We start from the raw sequence: 21,839 nt of genomic DNA, 5'->3' as shown, positions 1-21,839 counted from the left end.
ATTATCGTGAAGGGGAGTTTGCAAATGTGATTAAATTCCCTGATTATTTGATTTAAATTAATCCAAGGGTGATTACTTCTGGTGGGCCTGACCTAATCAGATGAGTTATTTTAAAGAAGCTTTAGGCCTTTTCTGCAGCAGAGACTTCAAAGAACTCCTGACTACCCAGTTCCAGCCTGCCCATAAGCTTCCCTCCAACTGCTACCTGTGGACAACATGCTTCTGCCAGTGCCCACGGTGTTCTAGCTTGCTTGTGATTTCCCTTCCCTCATTGCCTATTCTACAAACTCGAGACTTGCTTAGCCAGCCCCCACAATTGCATAAGCCAATTCTGTGTGTATGTTTTTTGAGTGTGTGTGTGTGTATTTGTGTATCATATGGCTGTTTTTGCTTCTCTGGTTGAACCCTGAATGATATAAGGAAAAAACCCTCTATCAAATTCTGTGCAGTACACTGAGAGTACAGTGGTAAGCAAGATAGAATACCTGTTGCCAAGAAGTTCATGGCCTATTGGAGATGAGCAGGCAAGTCAACCAGCATTTTAAGACAGTGGATCAGTTCTGGGAGTACAAACAAAGAATATTTAACCCACCTAGGACTGTAAGAATGCTTCAGAGGGGAATGTGATGACAAAGTAAAAAAAAAAAAAAAAAACAACTGGCAGATAAAGTTTTCCAGGTGAATGGGGAGAAGGGAAAGAGATTTCCAGGCCAAGGAAGTATATGGTAAAGACATGGATTATTCCACCTGATAATCCCTTCAGTTTCCTCAAACTGTTAAGATCTTGCAATGCATTTTATTAACATCTAGAAAATTCAGAATTTAAATATTCTGAGCTCATAGATCATCACCTAGTACAGATTCTGGCACATAGTAGGTGTTCAGTGAATACTTGTGGAATGAATGAATGGCCCCTTGCCTTATATACCTATGGGAAAAAAGAAGAAATTGCCCTAGGTAGGAACACAAGTCAGGCATAAGCAGTGTTTGGTAAATTAGGAATGGAATAAGAAACCAAGTAGGCTGCAAAGATTCATTGAAGGAACAGTCCTCCTGGGGCCTAGTTTGGGCAAGGGAATAATATCCCAAAGTTTCCTCTCCTGTGGAGTTCATCCACACCCTTCATCAGAGGTGTCAGCTTCACAGCCTACTCCACGGATTTTGGACTCTACACTCCCATGGTTATGTGAGACACTTTTATAAATTTTATATCTATGGATATTTCCTGCTTATTCTGTTTCTCTAAAGAATGCTACCTAATACAGTTGGCCTCCACTGCCAGTCACCACTCACTGGGCCTCCTCCCAAATGCAGAACCTTGTCCTCGGCGCTTCAGATCCATTTGAAAGAGTTCTGTCTGGTCAAGGTGTAGCTATGTGATGAAAGAGGCCTGGGTAACAGAAAGTATGGATGAGTATGTCCATAGGAAGGCCAAGGTCAGACAGTGGAAAAGAAGATCATGACTGATAAAGGACACTATGTCTCCCAGACCAAAAGACACTGGCCACAATTGGTGGAGGTAGCTTTCCAAAGAGTATCTTTTTTTTTCTCCTTCAAACTTTTAATATAATTTCTAGTATTAATCAGGAAGCAAAGGAGAAAATGCAAAGGCATGGCTGCCTTGTTTAAGAAGAGAAATTACAGTAATGCAAAAAAACCTCGGGCGTAAAAAGATCTGAGAACAACAAGAAAATAGTTGAAGCTGTTTAAAGATGATTTGCCCTATGCTGCTCTATAGAAGAGAATTGGCCAGATATTGATCCCTTGAGGAAATGACTAAATTCCCCAAGCAAGGATCTCTTGAAGGTTTCTTTGTAAAAGAGAGCGACCAACTAGACTTTTTGATGGTAGGTCAGTCCTGCTGATTCGAATGACATTTGGAGTCTGAAACTATATTTAACGCAAGAACATTTCCATTTAAAAAGGTACTGACATAATAGTGACAATACAACTAGTGATTCCATTTATTTTCCTTCCAAAATCTCTGCAGTTAAGTATACTTCATGCATCTACTTGAGCACACCTCATGCCAAGCATTAGAGCTCTAGAGATGAATCAGTCACAGTCCTTGCCCTCAAGGAGCTCACCTGTGAGAGAGCTGAAAGAATGAAAGGGGGTACTTTTTTTTATTTTAACATTTGTTCCCACTATTATTTATTTATTTTTAATCCATATTTTTTACTCATCTGTTCATACCGTAGATAAAAGGAGCATCAGACACAAGGTTTTCACAATCATACAGTCACTTTGCGAAAGCTGTATCATTATACAATTATCTTCAACAAACATGGCTACAGGAACACAACTCTACAGCTTCAGGCACATCCCTCTAGCCTCTCTAATACACCTTAAACTAAAAAGGGGATAACTATATAATGTGTAAAAATAACCTCCAGGATAACCTCTCGACTCTGTTTGAAATCTCTTAGCCACTGACACTTTATTTTGTCTCATTTTTCTCTTCTCCCTTTTGGTCAAGAAGGTTTCCTCAATCCCTTGATGCTGAGTCTGAGCTCATTCTGGGATTTCTGTCTCACATTGCCGGGGAGGTTTGCACCCCTGGGAGTCATATCCCATGTAGAGAGAGGAAGGGCAGTTAGTTTGCTTGCTGTGTTGGCTGAAAGAGAGATAGACCACATCTGAGCAACCAAAGAGGTTCTCTGCGGGTGACTTTTAGGCCTAATTTTAACTAAGCTTAGCTTATCCTTTGCGGGGATAAGTTTCATATGAACAAACCCCAAGACTGAGGGCTTGGCCTGTTGATTTGGTTGTCCCCACTGCTTGTGAAAATATCAGGAATTCTTCACTTGGGGAAGTTGAATTTTCCCCCTTTCTTGCCATTCCAAGGGGGTCAATTTTACTAAAAGGGAATGGTTCCCAGATGGAGTAGCTATTTACCTGGCAGACAACCATCACAAATAGGGGAGGATGCTTCAGGCAGAAGAGAGTATGGAAGGCAAGAGAGAGAGTTTGGCAATTTCTTGAACCTAGGAGTATTTCCTTCAACTGGAATATTAGCTGAGAGGGGAATGCTGAGAGGGAGGAAAGAGTTGAACCATAACAACCCATTTAGGCATGTTAACTCTGTAACAGTTTATCCTGTAACCAATGGCTCTCAACTCTGCAAATGAGAATCACTTGGAGAATTGTAGAAAATTACAGATGCTTCAGCCCCATTGGGGACCACAGAATCAGGATCTCTGATTTTTTACATAGAACAAAGTTGGCAAACCAAGGCTAGAAAAACCAAAGTGCCATTGTAGAGCCATCTGATGGTAGATGCCATGCTCAGCAGAGATTGAATGATATTTAGATTTTTAATCTACACTTCAGTCAGAAGTATTTTACATTAAAAACTTTAACTGTGTTTACTGATTTTAAATGTAAAAATTTTAACATGACTTCATCACAAAACACTAAGAGTATTTCTTGTGAAATTGAGCTGACATATGAAGATATACTCCACTGTAATTCATCTCAATTAAGGACAATCCTCATCTTCAATTACAAAATCCTCTCATTTTTAGATTTTGCTCCTTTCATTTGACATGACATAGGACAGAGGCCTTCCCTGTAATGTCTCCTTTAGCACCAGCCTCAGCATTCAAGAAATTGGATTTGTTCACTCCCAGAAGCTATGGGAAGAAAGAGTTAATGAGGTAAGGACTTTCTCAAAGCTGTTCCAGGGAAGAGGGTTACAAATTGGGAATCCTGTGTGAGCTGACATTGTATGCGGGGAATGTAAGTTACTTCGGAATTTGAGAGAACAGTTAAAAATAGAGATTATCTGGTATCAACACCAGATAGTTCCCAAAATAGATATCTGGAGTTCCACCATCACCTAGCAGTAACGTGGCAACACCCCCATTTTCCCATATTCTGTGTCATTGGAGATTTGCTGAAACACAATATTTAGATAAGAACCAGAGTTTTATAACATAATATGCAAAACGTCCAGGATACAATAAAAAAATCACTCCTCATACCAAAGAACTAGAACAATCTCAACTTCAATGAAAAGAGACAATTAGTAGTTACTAATACAGTGATGAATCTGATGTTGGAATTATCTGACATAAGCTTTAAAACAGCCACCATTAAAATGTCTCAATGAGCAACTACAAGTATGCTTGAAATAATGAATGAATAAAAAAGTCTCATCAAAGTAATAAGGATACAAAGATATTAGATAGATAGAGAAGAATCACACGCAAATTTTAGAGCTGAAAAATATAATAACCAAAATAAAAAACTCAATGGTTGGTCTCAACAGCAGAATGGAGCTGTCAGAAGATAGAGGAAAGAATCAGTGAACTTGATGATGTACAAAAGAAATGACCCAATTTGAACAACAGAGAGAAAATAGATTTTTAAAAACAAAGAAGAACCTTAGTGATCTGTGAGACCATAACAAAAGATGTAAAATTGTATCTTTGAACTCAAAATGAATCATGGAACTACATGTAAAATATAAAACTATAAACTTTTAAAGGAAAATGTAGGAGAAAATCTTCAAGACCTAAGGTTCAGTTTAGAATTTTTAAACATGACACCAAGTGCACTATCTATATAAAGAAAATTTGATAACTTGAACTTCATCAAAGTTAAAAAAAAAGACTTTAACTGTCTAAAATACCTTGTTAGGGGAATGAAAGACAAACTATGAAAAAGAAGAAAATATTTACAAGCCACATATGTGACAAAAGACTAGTGTTTAAAATATATATAAAGAAGTCCCAAAAGCAACAAGAAGAAGACAAACAATCCAATTAGAAAATGGGCAAAGATCATGAAAAGACATTTCACTGAACAGGATATGTGGATTGCAAACAAGCACATGAAAAGATATCCAACAACACTGGCTGTTGAGGGACAGCAAATTAAGAATATGATGAGCTATCACTACACCTCTTAGAACAGCAAAAATAAAAAATAGTGACAATACCAGACTTCTGGGAAGATGGCATTATAAGATAGGCTGAATTCATCCCTGCTTCATGGAACAACTAGAGAACTGACAGAAAAACGAACAAGACAGGGTTCAAATGACCAGAGAGGGACTTCTACATTATATAGGGAGGACCTGAAAAAAACACTGGAGAAATTACATTCAAGAGGATGAGGCGAATTTCCTCAGTCGTGACTTCACCTGGGGCAAACTTTGATGCGCAGGCAGGAGTGGGTGCTGAAGGAGAGGCATGCTCTGGTACTCCTGCCTATCAGCTTTGGGGATCTTCCCTCTCCACTTTGCATCAGGGAACTCCCTTGGGGAACCCAGAAGCCAGAAGACTTGGTTTACCTGTGCACAGATTCTTTGCTGAGAGGCCACTGTGGGCACTAGGCTTTGGTGGAGACTGGGTTCTTGGGAGGAGGGAGGACAGAAAGCAGAGCAGATATGACAATTGGCTAGTAAAAGAGACTCCCTGGGTACTGGTACCTCTATCCTTTCTCCATGGAGGCCTGGAGTGTTCACAGAATGCACAGGCAGAGAGGCAAGGATGAGGGAGTGAGATATGCTGCATTGCCAGGCATTCCCAGGCTGTCTGTGGGTAGGGGTAGCTGAAATACTTAGTCCCACAGCCCAAGGTCATTACATGCAGGGGCATGGGACCCACCTGACATATTGTGCACATAAGTGGATCCCCCAAGGAGGCAGCCAGCCCAGGGTTGGCGGCTTTCAGTGCACATGGAGATCTCTGGCCTTGACTGGATTTACACCTGGTCTTGATCCTGCTCAACTGGCTTAGACAGTTGGGGAGAGGTGGGCCTGAGGATTAGAGGTGGCCCAACAGTGCCATCTGTAAGAAAGACACTGAAAGAGCACTCTAGTAAACTGCCTTTCTGCCTAGCATTTTTTCCCCTTTTCCATTTTTTTATTGTGAAAAATAACATGTATACAAAATGGCAATAAGTTTCAAAGCACACTGCAACAATTATAGAACACAGTTCAGAGATTGGTATGGGTTACCATTCCACAATTATAGGTTTTTAGTTCTAGCTGCTCCATGATGCCAATATAATGATTCAGCAGTCATAGTCATTTGTTAAATCCTATCTTTCTGCCTAACTTTTAACATATCTACAATTAGAGTTGCACCTCCTGCATTAGGTCTGGGCCTCAGTTTGGCGGGAAATTACTGATGAACCAAGTGCAAAAGGAGACCTTCAGTGCAAATCCAAGCAACTATAAAGTCTTAGATGAGTGAGGAAAATCAACTGTCAAAATAACCTTATCCGGGTGGGCCGCGGTGGCTCAGCGGGCAAAGTGCTTGCCTGCTATGCCGGAGGACCTCGGTTCGATTCCCGGCCCCAGCCCATGTAACAAAAATGGAGAAACAGAATACAATAAAACAAGAAAATGTTTAAAAATGTTTCCCTTTCTTCCTTCCTTCCTTCCTTCTATCCTTCCTTCCTTCTCTCTGTCTTTCCTTTATAAAAAAAAAAAAAAAAAAAAATAACCTTATCCAAGATAATCAAATCAATACACCACACTCTTCTATAGGTAGAATAACCTGACATAAGATCAATAGGGAAATAGAGAACCTAAACAATGTGAAAAATGAATTAGTCTTAACAAACATATATAGATCGTTACACCCCAAAACACTAGGGTATACGTTCTTCTCTAGTGACCATGGAATGTTCTCCAGTATGGGTCATCTGCTGGGGCACAAAACAAGTCTTTATAAATTTAAAATGATTGAAATTATTCCAAGCACATTTTCTGATTATAATTGAATGAAGCTGGAAATCAATAATTACTAAAGAACCAGAACTTTCACAAATATATGGAGATTAAACATCACACTCTTAAATAATCAGTGGGCCAAAAAGAAATTGGTAAATATCTTGTTATGATTGAAAGTGAGAATACAACATATCAGAACTTATGGGATGCATCAAAGGCAGTGCTGAGAGGGAAATTTATCGTCCTAAATGTCTATATTCAAAAAGAAGAATGAGCAAAAATTGAGGACTCAACTGCTCACCGGTAATACCTAGAGAAATAGCAGCAAACTAACCTCAAAGCAAACAGAAGTAGAGAAATAACAAATGTTAAAGGAGAAATAAATGAATTGGAGACCAACAACAACAAAAAAACAATAGGAAGAACCAATAAAACCAAAGGTTGATTTTTTGAGAAAATCAATAAAATAGATGGACCCTTAGCTAGATTGACAAAGGAAAAAACAGAGAGGATGCAAATAAATAAAGTCAGAAATAAGAAGGGTGCGTTACCACAGACCCTGAAGAAATAAAAATAATAATAAGAGGATACTATGAACAACTATATGCCAACAAATTAGACAACTTAGAGGAAATGGACAAATTCCTAGAAACATGTGAACAGCCTACCTACACTGAATTGAAAAGAAATAGAAGATCTCAACAAATCAATCACAGGAGATTCAATCAGTCATCAAAAATCTTCCTACAAATAAAAGCCCAGGACCAGATGGTTTCACAGGAAAATTTTATCAAACATTCCAAAAAGAACTAACAACATTTCTGCTCAAATTCTTCAAAAAAAATTGAGGAAAAACAAATACTACCTAACTCATTTTATGAAGCTAATATTGCTCTAATATAAAAACAAGATAATGGCACTTCAAGAAAAGAAAACTAGAGGCCAATCTCCCTGAGGAATATGGATGCAAAAATTCTCAACAAAAGACTTGCAAATTGAATCCAATGGCATATTAAAATAATTATACACCATGACCAAGGGGGGTTTATTCCAGGCATGCAAGAGTGTTTCTACATAAGAAAAATCAATTAATGTAATACAACACATTAACAAGTTGAAAGGAAAACATGATCATCTAGACCAACACTGAAAAACAGCAAAAAAAAAAAAAGATTAATGCATGAAAAATCAGTACTGTATTTATACACAAGTAATGACATAACAAATGAGACAATTAAGAAAAAATTCCATTCACAATAGCAACTAAAAGATCAAGTATCTAGGAATAAACTTAACCAGGGATTTAAAGGACCTGTACACCAAAAACTACAGAACATTGCTAAAAGCAAGGAAAGAAGACCTAAATATGTGGGAAGACATTCCATGTTCATAGATAGAAAGGTTAAATGTCATTAAGATATCAATCATACCCAATTTGATGTACAGATTCAGCACAATACCAATGAAAATTCCAACAACCTACTTTGAAGACTTGGAAAAGGTAGTTATCAAATTTATTTGGAAGCTAAAGGGGCCTCAAATGGCCAAAACATCCTTAAAAAATAGAAGTATGCCCGATGAATCCCAGAGTGATTTGATCAGTGACTGGAAAAGTATTTGCAAGCCCCCTTCGGGGAATGGTGAGAGTGGGGAGAAATTCAACTTCCCCAAGTTGAATTCTTGATATTCTTACAAGCAGTGTGGACAACCAAAGCTATAGGCTGAGCCCCCAGTCTTGGGGTTTGTTCATATGAAACTTAACCCCACAAAAGATAGGTCAAGTCTACTTAAAATTTAGGCCTAAGAGTCACCCCCAAGAGACGCTCTTTTGTTGCTCAGATGTGGCCTCTCTCTCCAGCCAACATGACAAGCAGTCTCACCACCCTCCCCCTCTCTGCATGGGACATGACTCCCCTGGGTGTGGACCTTCCTGGCAACGTGGGACAGAGATCCTGGAATGAGCTGAGACTCAGCATCAAAGGACTAAGAAAAACCCTAGAATGAGCTGAGAATTAACATCAAGGGATTGAGAGAGCCTTCTCGACCAAAGGGGGAAGAGTGAAATGAGACTAAGGGTCAATGGCTGAGAGATTCCAAACAGAGTTGAGAGGTTATCCTGGAGGTTATTCTTATGCATTAAATAGATATCACCTTATTGTTCAAGATGTAGTGGAGAGGCTGGAGGGAACTGCCTGAAAATGTAGGGCTGTGTTCCAGTAGCAATGTTTCTTGATGATGATTGAACAATGATATAGCTTTCACAATGAGACTCTGTGAATGTGAAAACCTTGTGTCTGATGCTCCTTTTAGCTACTATATCAACAGAAGAGTAGAACATATGGAATAAAAATAAATAATAGGGGGGAACAAATGTCAAAATAAATTTAGTTTGAAATACTAGTGGTAAATGAAAGCGAGGGGTAAGGTGTACGGTATGTATAATCTTTTTTTTCTCTATTATCATTTTATTTCTTTTTCTGTTGTCTTTTTATTTCTTTTTCTAAATCGATGCAAATGTTCTAAGAAATGATGAATATGCAACTATGTGATGATATTAAGAATTACTGATTTATATGTAGAATGGAATGATGTCTTAATATTTTGCTTGTTAATTTTTTTTAATTAATAAAAAAAGTTTTAAAAAAATAGAAGTATGGAGAGGGAAGTCTTAAACTTCTTGATTTTAAAGTTTATTATAAAGCCACAGTGGTCAACGGCACTGGCACAAAGATTGACATATTGATCAATGGAATTGAAATGAGAGTTTGGAAGTAGATCACCAGATCTATATGGTCAATTGTTCTTCGACAAGGCTGCCAAATCCATTGAACTGGTACAGCATAGTCTCTTCAATAATTGGGGATGGGAGAACTGGATACCCATAGCCAAAGGAATGAAAGTGGACTTCTACCTTATACCCTATACAAAAATGAACTCAAAGTGGATCAAAGACCTAAATGTAAGAACCAGTACCAGAAAACTCTTAGAAGAAAATATAGGGAAACATCTTCAAAATCTAGTGAAAGGAGGTAGCTTCTTAGACCTTACATCCAAAGCACAAGCAATGAAAGATAATATACATAAATGGAAACTCCTCAAAATAAAATGCTTCTTTGTCTCAAGGGACTTTTGTCAGAAAAGTGAGGCAGCCAACTCAATAGTATTGCCTTACAACCTGGCAATACCAGTACTGGGTATATACCCAGAAGAGCTGAGTGACACAAACAGAGATTTGCACACCGATGTTCATAGCAACATTATTCACAATTGTCAAAAGATGGAAACAATCCAAGTGTCCATCAACAACGAGTGGATAAACAAAAGGTGATTAACACATACTATAGAATATTATGCAGCAGTAAGACAAAATGACGTCCAGAAACACATGAGAAGGTGGATGAGCCTTGAGGACATAATGCTGAACAAAATAAACCGGACACAAAAAGATAGATTCTGTATAATTTCACTAATATGAACCCCCTGGAAAAGGTAAATTCACAGAGTCTTAAAATGTAGAATACAGGGTAACTAGAGATAGACAGAAGCTAGAGAAGGGGGAGTAGTTACCTAATATATACAGACTAGTTAAAGAAGATTAACTTAAATTTATGGGAATGGATAGAGGTGCTGGTAGTTCGTTTCCAGGATTATAAGTAATGCACTGTATTGAAGGTGAATATGAGTGAAAAGGGGTTGGTTAGCACTATATACCTGAGTGATTAGCACTAAAAATATGAGCAAGTTCTTGCAAAAACTACTTCAAAGATATGACACTTGTACAAAGAGTTAATCATAGAGGGGTGTAGGGGAAAACTACTTATTGTATGCTAAGGTCTATACTTAACAAGAATACATCACTAGTACCACAACATACTAGGGGTAAATAATTGGGGGCAATATTTAAGGGGAATTTTGGATTTTTTCTTTGGAGTAGATGTGTCTATGTATCTATCTGTTATTTTTTCCTTGGAGCAATGAAAATTTTCTGAAATTGAGAGTGATGACTGTATAATTAAATGAGGATTTGTAAAACATTATTTTGGATAGAATACATGCTATATGAATATATCTCAACAAAATCTGCAAATTCAAAATAAAGAAATAAGCAAAAAGATTCAAGTGCTAGAGAAAATGTGGAGAGAGAGGTAAACTTATTCCATGTTGATAAGGTAGTAGAATGGGGCAGCCCTCCAGAGGGTAAAGTAGTGGATCCACAGGAGGCTAAAATAGGGTCACCATATGATTAGGCAACCCTGTTACTGGGAATATACTCAAAAGAACTGAAAGCACAGATATGAATAGACACTTGCACACTAATGTTTATGGCAACAGTATCCATGATACCCAATGGATGGAGGTGGCCAAAGGGTGCATCGACTGAGAAACGGAAGGGCAGACTGTGGTGTATACATAGGATGGAATATTGTGCAGCTACAGAAAGGAAGACAAGAGGCATGCAACAAGGTGAATAAACTAGGATTACATTCTCTTGAGCAAAATAAGCCAGAAACAAAAGGACAAATATTGTATGGTCTCTTTTACAAAATACTTATAAGAAAATTGGGGCCTAGATTCTAAGCTCTTACAAGAGTCCCATTTTTATTCCTGAGCTTTAAGTGTTATTTCTAAATTCTGAGATGCTGTGCTATATATGTATAACCTGGTATCTCCCTGGAATTTTGGGTACCTGTGAGACACTTAAAACTCAGAGTTGGAGTTCTGCAGCTCTGAAGGTCAGCATTCCTACATATAGAAACTGTTAAGCTGAAAAAGAGTTAAACCTTTGATTAGAGATAAGAATGAAGCCCATCTGGTTGGAACTAAGTTAAATCAGAATACAAGGTAAAGGATGATAGTTTATATTTCAGAACTTTACCAACTATATGCAACCAAAGGAAGAGAGATTTATTTTGTCCAGAACCTAAATTTTGTGTAGTACAGTCTAACTTAACTTGTCTGGCCTGTTCATTTAAACAACATAAACACATGGAACCTAGAATTGGGAGTAAGATCTTGCAATTCTGTATATAGCGTAATGTAATACCTAGATACATTCCAGAGTATTTGGACAGATAATTTTAAAGTATTAGCAAAGGCCCTTGAGAGACTAGAGAAAAAATTCTCCCCTGGGAAATTCCTGATAGTCTCTCAAACTTTAGGGAATCCAAAGTTAATAGGCCAAGCCCTTGATTTTGAGGCTTGTTCTTATGAAACTAATTTCTGTAATGGAGAAGCTTAGCCTACCTATAATTATGCTAACAGTTACTTTCAGAGGACTTCTTTTGTTGCTAAGATGTGACCCCTCTCTCTCTAAGCCCAACTCTGGAAGTAAAATCATTATCTTCCCCCCTACATGGGACATGACATCCACGGGCGTAAGTCTGCCTGGCAAAGTGGGACATGACTCCTAGAGATATGCCTGGCCCTGGCCCTGTGGGATCAACATTGCCTACCTGACCAAAAGATGGAAAAGAAATCTAATAAATAAGGTATCAGTGTCTAAGAGAGTTCAAATAGAGTCAAGAGGCTATTCTGGAGGTTACTCTTATGCAAGGTTCAGCTAGATATTGCTAATTGCCATGTATGCCAAGTCACAACAAACAGTATTCCTGTACACCCTAAAGAATACCCAGTGCTCTATCTAAGACTCTATAATAGTTTCACTCACTAAGTTTATTTTTCTGAAACCTAAAACCCCCAGATGGTTCCGAGGTCAGATAAGCCCTGAAATGCAGAGGCACCAGTCTCTCCAAGAACATCAGCCATTTCCATACCCCTGCCTCATAATGTCGATGTCCCTTTCCAACATGAAGAGGTTAGAATGGCCATTGGCCAAGTATCCCTAAAGATTGGAAGAAGGTTCAAAGGGGAAGGAAGAATTGTAATAGAGAATTATAGGATTTAACAAATGAGTATGACTGCTGAATCATTATATTGATATCTCTTTTTAATCTCCAGTGTCTTAGAGCAGCTAGAAATAAATGCCTGAAATGGTGGAACTGTAACCCATACCATATATTGAAATGTGTTCTATAAATACATAATAAAATGTACTTTGAAATTTACCACTCATTGGTATATATGTTATATTTCACAATAAAACATGCTTTAAAAAAGTATATAAAAAATAGTCACAACACCAAATGCTAGTGAGGATGTAGAGAAACTGGGTCACCCATACATTGTTGTTGGGACTGTCAAATGGTACAGCCACTCTGGAAAACAATTTGGCAATTTCTAAAAATCTAAATATGTAACTATCATACAACCCAGCAATTGCCTTCTTGGAAATTTATCCCAGAGAAAGGACAAATTAATTCCAGACAAAAACCTGTAGACTTGTTGTTCATAGCAGCCTTATTTTTATTAGACAGAAACTGGAAACAATCATAATGTTCTACAATAAATGAGTAGTTAAAACACTCTTTGGTTCAACTCTACATAGAATACTACTCAGCAATAAAAAGGAAATATTATTGATACATGTAACAGTTTTGATAGATCATAAGGGCATTATTCTGAGGGGAAGGGCCAATCTTAAAGTGTCCTATATGGCTCTATTCCATTTACATATCATTATCAAAATGACAAAATTATACAATGGAGAGCAGATTAGTGGTTTACCAGGGGTAACTGATGGTGGTGTTGGGGAGGGTGGGTGTGACTCTTAAGAGGTGGCATGAGAGAGATCTTTGTGGTGATGGAGTAGTTCTTTATCTAGTTACAATGGTAGTAACCTACATATTTGATTAAAAGACAGAACTACACACACATGTTGTACCAGTGTCAATATCCTAGTTGCAATATTGTACTATAGCTATGTAAAATGTAAACATTTGTCCAAATTGGTTGAGGGTATATGGGACCCTTCCATACAATTTTTACAACTTCCTGTGAATCTATAATTATAATTACCTCAAAGTAAAAAGTTTAAAAAACACACTGAAATATCTTTCACTTCTTAGATTAAAAATTAAGAAAAGAATTTGCCAACACAAGGGTGAAGAGAAGCAAGCAATTTCATACATTACTTGTGGGGGTGCAAACTTGCCACCCTTCTGGAGGAAAATTTAACAATCTAACAAGCCAAATATCATTTACCCTTTAACTAGCAATCCCGCTTTTAAGAATTGACTATAAAATGCACCTCCAGAAAAAAGGAAAAGTAAATAAAGAAACCATATCCTCATATTTGTTGCAGCATTATTTATAGTCCCATTTGTTCAGTTCTCTGTGTCCATACTCTTGGGTAGCACTTCTCACACTGACTCTGGGCTTAGCCATATGACTTCACATGGCCAATGGGACAGTCACAAACAGCAAGCAGAGACTCTAAAAGTGTTTCTGCACCCATGCATTCCCTCTCTGGAAGTTCTTTTAAGCCTGAAAACACCACCATGGGAAAACTCTAGTCTGCTAGGTGATGAGAGACGCATGGTACAGTCCCCTTCCTTGCTCCAGATGATAGCCAGCCAACTGCCAGACATGCAATTGAAAATCTTGACCAGCTGACCTCAGACCCTAAATGAGCCTAGCCAAAACCATTAGAAGAGTTGTTAAGCTGAGCACAGCCCCCACTTACAATGCACAGAATCATGAGCTCAATGAATGGTTATTGTTTCAAACCACTAAGAAGTTGAGGAGGTTTGCTATAAATAACCAATGTAGATCCTACATGAAAGATTTGGTTGAATAAGCAAAGGGTATCAACCAATGGAGTTTCATGCATCTATAACTATGAATGAAGATAACCTCTGTGGATTTATTTGGAGTGATTTTGAATTTATATTGTTGGGTGAAAAAAAGCAGTGTGCAAAATAGTGCATAGTGTCCCATTTTATATAAGAAAGAAGTGAAAGTTGTTCCAAAAAGAATTACAGGAAGGATAAACTAGACATTAATTAAATTGCTTACCTAAAGGAGGTGGGTACAAATGAGGTAGATGGGATAGAGAATTGGATGGGACTTCTCTGAGTATACCTTTTATATGATTTTAACTTTTGAACTATTTTAATACTTTACATATTCAAAATATAAAATCAAAAGGATGGGCAAAAACCCAAAATTGAATAGGAACAGAGACAAATGAGTCCAGCTGCATATCCAATAACTAACAAACCTACAGGAGGGAATTTTAAAACAGAATTACTCTCAGTAACATTATTAGGTTTGCATACGTTCCGTGGGATGTGTTTTAAGAACAGACAGAACTTCAAAGCAGCTTTTTTGCTTTGCACGCTCAACTTAATTGAGTTTGCTACTCAATTGAATATGCTGGCTATTGGTGATGGTATTGCTGTAGCAACTCCAAAATTAATTTTTGTGTATTATGGTAATTATCAAGTGAGTAAATATATTGATATTGTTGGAAATAAAAAATTTCACTCTGGGAATCTAATATAGAACTGGGTAAGGGGGAAATAAAACTTAAAGTGTTGGATTGCAATTAAAAGTATCAGTGTGAACTCACAATTTTAAACTGTGTGTGTGGACACACATGCATTTCCCTTCTCTGTCCACAGAAAGGACCTAGAAACATAGACACCCTAGTAGAAGTGAGCTCACCTAAGCCCCAAATATTGGCTTAAATTCCCCCATTCAAAGGAACCAGAGCTTGTTAGAGAAATGATAGATTTCAGACTGGGGCAGAACAGGAAATCCTTGTTGAGGCAGCTACTCCATGGTAGTCAGACTGGAGCTAAAGTAGTGTGGTCCAGAAGGGTTCCAGTAAAGGGGAACCAGCCCTTTGGTACTCAAGCCTACGTACTAGTGCAGGTAACTCAAGAATCTGGACTTCCTGGCCTCTCTATCAGGGCTTCCTTGTCATGTTCTCTTGAAATCTGTGGCCTCCCTCAGCAGTGCCACAAAGAACTAAGGGAAGAGGTTTGTGTCTTCACCTGGGCTGGACATTTAGTAGGGACCAAATATAGTTCTTGGTGCAGCCAAAGCCAAGGCAGCCCCCTCTAGGATTCTTGGTTTCCGGGTATTTCCTCAGAGTGTCTCTATCTGGAGTTCTTCTTGACTTTTTCCTGGGACCCCTGGAGCACTCTTCCAACAGGAAATGATGGTCTCAAGCAAGCTTGGGTGAGGCCCTATTGGGGTTTGGTCTTTTTATTATCTGTTTTGGTTTATGGCAATTTTCATATTGGGAAGTGGCTCTCACTCCTTTAAACACTGGGAGGCTGGGGAGGGGAAATCAGTCTGGGAATCATGCTTTCTCACCATCTTCTATGACAGGTAAGCTGAGAAAAGATCTTCTGGTATTGAGAGGGGTCAGGATGGGGACTCTGACATGAACAATGGCTGGGGTTCTCAGCCAGCCAGTCCTTCCTTTAGATACCTACTTTTAACTAAGTATCTGTCTTGTACCAGCTTGAAAAAATAACGTGCAGCTATTTTGTACAGCAAAGTGGAAGCCAAAAGATAAGGACAATGTGCCCTGTTCTCAAGGAGCTCATGTATGTTGGCAGGAAAAAGATGACTAAACCAAGAAGTGCGTCACATTGTGAGACATTCCATAATAGAGGTGAGGTCAAAATGGGCAATTACAGGGATGCACTACTTTTCGCCTCTTGGGTGGGCAAAAATCCCAGGAGGAGCATCTCTGGAGGCAGGAAACCAGCTGAGTTCACTTTGGAAACACTAAGTTAGGGGGGCCTCTGGCACCTGCACAGGATGGATTTCAATTAGGAATCAAGCCCAACAAATAAGGAGGTTTGTCCCTGCACTCTCTAACTCCCTCCTCACTGGCAAGATAAGTCACAGAAGCAGAGCTTCAAAGGATACAAAATGTCCTTGGATATTTGTCAGATAACTTCATTAATTTTTTGGCTGACTAATCCAGAGCTATTCTTTAGCAAGTAGAAGTCTGGGGCCCAGAGATCCTATTCAGCAGCAAGAAGTAAACAAGGTAATGTAAAATGAGACTCAACCTCTGACAGAAATACAGACCATCAGAGTTCCAAGGGCCTTGGAGAGTGCCTGCTAAAACTCCTTTACTTTATGGATGATGAGAAATCCTTAGCCCAGAGAGCAGATTCACTCAAGTTCATATGGTTGGTTTCTGAGATGCTGTAGTAGTTAGGCTCAGCTGTCAACTTAGCCAGGTGTTCTAGTTTATTATCTGCCAGAATTCAATAATCCAGAAACAGAATGGCTTTCAAAAGGGGGAATTTGAAAAGTTGCTACTTTATAGTTCTAAGGCCAAGAAAATGTCCCAATTAAAGCAAGCCTATAAAAATGTCCAAGCTAAAGCATCCAGGGAAAGATACGTTTGTTCCAGAAGGTCTATGACATTCACTGTTTCTCTCTCAACTGGGAAGGCACAAGGTGAACATGGTGATGCCTACTAGCTTCCTCTCGAGGTCTCTTGATTCATGAAGGTCCCCAGTGGCGTTCTCCTTCTTCATCTCCAAAGGTCGCTGGCTGGTGGACTCTGTGTTTCTCTCATCAGCTGTCATGGTTCTGCAGCTCTCTCCTCGTTCTTAAAGAGGAACTCTCTCCAAAATGTCTCCTCTCTTATAGGATTTCAGTAAACTAATAAAGACCCACATAGACTGAGTGGAGACACGTCTCCATCTAATCAAGTTTAATACCCACAATTGATTGAGTCACATCTCCATGGGAATAACCTAATAAAATTTCTAACCTATAATATTGAATATGGATTGGAAGAAACAGTTGCTCTCACAGAACTGATTAGGATTAAAACATGGCTTTTCTAGGGTACATAAATCCTTTCAAACTGGCACACCAGGTGATGATGCCCCGTTCCATTGCTGTGGACTTAAATCATCAGTATGTGAAATTCATCTATAGCTGATTAAATCTGTGGTTGTCTAAGAGGAGTGCCTTCTGCAATGAGTCATGTTTTAATTTGAAGTCAGAGGAGAGTTCAGCAGCTCAGATACAAACATTTGGAGATACAGAAAAGAATTGCCCAGGGAAAGCCATTTAAACCCAAAAACCAGAGAGAAGGCCAGCAGACATTGCTGTGTGACTTCCCACATGACAGAGAAAGCCAGAGGAAAGCCAGCTGCCTTTTCTCAAATGAACTTTAAATTTGTAGTTAAATAAATCCCCTTTATAAAATCCTGTCCATTTCTGGTGTATTGCATTCCTGGCAGCATTAGCAAATTAAAACAGATTTTGGTGCCAGAGGAGTTGAGTGCTACTGCATTTGCAAATACCAAATGTATTGGAAAGGTTTTTGAAATGGATAAGGGGAGGATTCTGGAAGAACTGTGAGAAGCTTGAGAGAGAAAGCCTAGATTGCTTTGAGGAGACTGTTGTAAAATATGGACTCTAAAGATACTTCCAATGGGTGGTACAATGGTGGCTCAGTGGCAGAATTCTTGCCTGCCATGCCAGGGACCTGGGTTCTATTGCCAGTACCTGCCCATGTATAAAAAAATAAATAAATCAATAAATAAAGATACTTCTGTTGAAGCCTTAGAGGAATGTACTGTTGCAAATTGGAAGGAAGGTGACTTTTGCTTTAAGGTGATGGACAACATGACAAATCAAATCCTGGTGCTGGATGGAAGGGTGAAGTTGAATTTGATGATCTGGGATACTAGGCTGACGACATTTCCAAGCTAAATGTGAATGATGCAGCCTGATTTCTCCCTGCAACTCACAGTAAAATGCAATGAGAAATGGATAGGCTGAGGACTGAACTTTTGGGAGCAAAGAAACTGGAAATTGATGATCTGGAAAATTCTGAGTTTAAATAAAGTGAAACTGCAGAGAATAGTGCCCCTGTGAGGGCTTAATCAAACATGGAACCAATCAGCCATTACAAGTCAAGCCAGGATTGGTGATGGAGCTATCCAGAAATGATTTATGGAAGGTCCTATCATCTGATGGTTTTGATCCCTGAGTGCTACATGCCAAGTCAACAAATTCTTTGCAAAACTTGTATAAATGGAACCAATGTCAGCCTGGACTGTAAGGGAAAGAAGGTGGATAGATGGAAGAATAACCTCTGTTCTAGTTTGCTAGCTGCTGGAATGCAATATACCAGAAATGGAGTGGCTTTTTAAAAAGGGAATTTATTAAGTTGCAAGTTTACAGTTATAAAGGTGTGAAAATATTCCAACTGCAGAAAGTCTATAAAAATGTCCAAATTAAAATTCAACTTTCCCAAGTGGAGAATTCTTCAGATTGTCACAGGCAGTGGGGACAGTCAAAGCAATAGGCCAAGCCTCCAATCTTGGGGTTTGTTCATGTGAAACTTAATCCTGCAAAGGATAGGCTAAGCGTATTTAAAATTAGGCCTACGAGTCACCCCAAGAGAACCTCTTCTGTTGCTCAGATGTCGCCTCTTTCTCTCGGCTGACACAGCAAGCAAACTCACTGCCCTCTCCTCTATACATGGGACATAACTCCCATGGGTGTGGACCTTCCTGGCAATGTGGGACAGAAATCCTAGAATGAGCTGGAACTCAGAACCAAGGGATTGAGAAAATCTTCTTGACCAAAAGGGGGAAGAGTGAAATGAGACAAAATAAAGTGTCAGTGGCTGAGAGATTCCAAACAGAGTCGAGAGGTTATCCTGGAGGTTATTCTTATGCATTAAATAGATATCACCTGTTTAGTTAAGGTGTAATGGAGAGGCTGGAGGGAACTGCCTGAAAATGTGGAGCTGAGCTCCGGTGGCCATGTTTCTTGAAGATAATTGTATGATGATATGGCTGTCACAGTGTGACTGTGTGGTTGTGAGAGCCTTGTGTCTGATGCTCCCTTGGTCTACCTTATCGACAGACAAGTAAAACATATGGATTAAAATAAATAAATAAAAGGGGGAATTAAAAAAAATCCAAATTAAGGCACCAACAAGAGGTTACCTTCACTCAAGAAAGGCCGATGAAGTTCAGGGTTTCTCTCTCAACTGGAAAAGCACATGACAAGCATGGCAACATCTGTTTATTTTCTCTCCAAGCTTTTTGTTTCATGAAGCTCCCCCAGGGGCATTTTCCTTCTCCATCTCCAAAGGTCTCTGGCTGCTTGGGCTCCCATGGTTCTCGTGGCTCTCTTGTCATTCTCAAGATTTCTCCAAAATTCTTCCTGTTTTAAAGGAGTCCAGTAAGCTGATCAAGACTCACCTGGAATGGGCAGAGTCACAACTCCATGGAAGCAATCTAATCAAAAGTTAATACCCACAATTGTGGGTCACATCTCCACAGAGACAGTCTAATCAAAAGATTCCAACCTATATTATTGAATAAGGATTAAAAGAAATGGTTGCTCCCACAAGATTGGATAAGGATTAAAACATGGCTTTTCTAGGGCACATAATCCTTTCAAACCAGCACAACCTCAGAGGCAGAACCATGAAAGCTAAGGTCTGAAGCCAAGAGACCTCTGACTGGGTGAGTGGATCCACCTTGCACGTGAAGGAGTGAGTTTTCTCCAGAGGCAAAGGGCAGGTCTTCCACCTGAACATTCAGGAAGAGTTATGGTTCCCCTGGTCCTAGAGAGTAGAACACATTCCTCAGGGATTGGAGGGAGCCTGGCTGCCACCCCATTGTTCTAAAGGGGTTGGGTGTGTGCCTTGGAGATGGCAGAGTATCTGAGTGCCACCCAGATAATTCAGGAGGGTGGGGCCGAGAAAAAGGTGGCATCCCAAATGTTCCTGAATGTTGCAATCCTCATTCCAGTGTTTGGAGAAAGCAGGGCCACTGCATGGGCCCTTAGAAAGGGTGGAACTGCCACTTTCTAAAGCCATGATTATGAATGACTCCCAGAGTTTGAAATTTAATGGAGTTCGCTCTGCAGGCTTTCAGAATTGTTTAAGTCTGGTGACCATGTTTTCCTTCCAATTTATCCCTATGGCACTGGGATCATTTATCCTATGACTGTTCTTTCTTTGCATATCGGAAGCAGATAATATGTTCTAAGTTCACATGTTCACAGTCAGAGGAAAATTTTGCTTTGGGATGGAACATGCCTATAAATGACTTTGATGAGATTTTGTACTATTTTTGAGTTGGTACTGTATTTGTACTTTTATTGAAATGATCTAAGGCTTTTGTGATATTGTGGTGAAGTGAATATATTTTGCATATGAAAAGATTTAGTATATTGTATGCAGGACAGATAAGCATTCTTAGGCAAAAAATATGCCTGTTATTGTTTTCTATTTAGAGATTAACTTTGGTTTAAGGTGATGTGTATAGTTGCCAGGTTGGCAAGGGTTGGACTCTGTAGCAGTTTGGTTCAGATGCCAATTTAGCCAGATGATGGTGCCCAGTTGTTCTCTTGCTGTGGACTTAAATCATCAGCATGTGAAATTAATCAGTGGCTGATTACATCTTTAGTTGGCTAAGGGGGGTGCCTTCTGCAATGAGTGGTGCTTTAATTTGATTAGCCAGAGGATTAAAGAGCTTTCAGAAGAGAGCTCAGCAGCTCAGACCCAAATGTTTGGAGATGCAGAAAGAAATCATCACAAGGAAATCCGTTTGAACCCAGAAGCTGGAGAGAAGGCCAGCATTTGTCACCGTGTGCCTTCCCATGTGACAGAGAAACACAGAGGAACTTTATATTTGTAACTAAATAAATCCCCCTTATAAAAGCCTGTCCATTTCTGGTGCACTGCATTCTTTCAGCTTTAGCAAACTAAAACAGATGCCAGAGTTATATTTTCTTCCAATTACTGTGTGACTACACATGGAGTCAAAAATTACATTAGACCTGAATCAATGGCACACATGAAGGTGATTGGGGATTGCAAACGAAGGTCAATTGTACCCTTGACAATTTTGTGATATGGCTGTCCTAAAGCACAGTGCCTGCTAGACCCATGGTCAAGAACAAGGGAGGTCCTGAGGAGACGGTGGGTGGTGTATTAGTTAGAGTTCTCTAGAGAAACGGAATCAACAGGGAACATTTGCAAATATAAAATTTATAAAAGTGTCTCACATGACTGCAGGAATGCAGAGTCCAAAATCCCCAGAGCAGGCTGTGAAGCTGATGATTCCAATGGAGGGTCTGGACGAACTCCACAGGAGAGGCTTACCAGTTAAAGCAGGAAGAGAGACTGTCTCTTCTGAATCTTCCTTACAAGGCTTCCAGTGATTAGATTAAGCATCACTCACTGCAGAAGACATTCCCCTTAGCTGATTACAATTGGAATCAGCTGTGGATGCAG

The sequence above is a fragment of the Tamandua tetradactyla genome, chromosome X (genome assembly GCF_023851605.1).
Source record: "Tamandua tetradactyla isolate mTamTet1 chromosome X, mTamTet1.pri, whole genome shotgun sequence".
Classification (NCBI taxonomy): domain Eukaryota; kingdom Metazoa; phylum Chordata; class Mammalia; order Pilosa; family Myrmecophagidae; genus Tamandua; species Tamandua tetradactyla.
Note: the sequence above shows the minus strand (reverse complement) of the source record.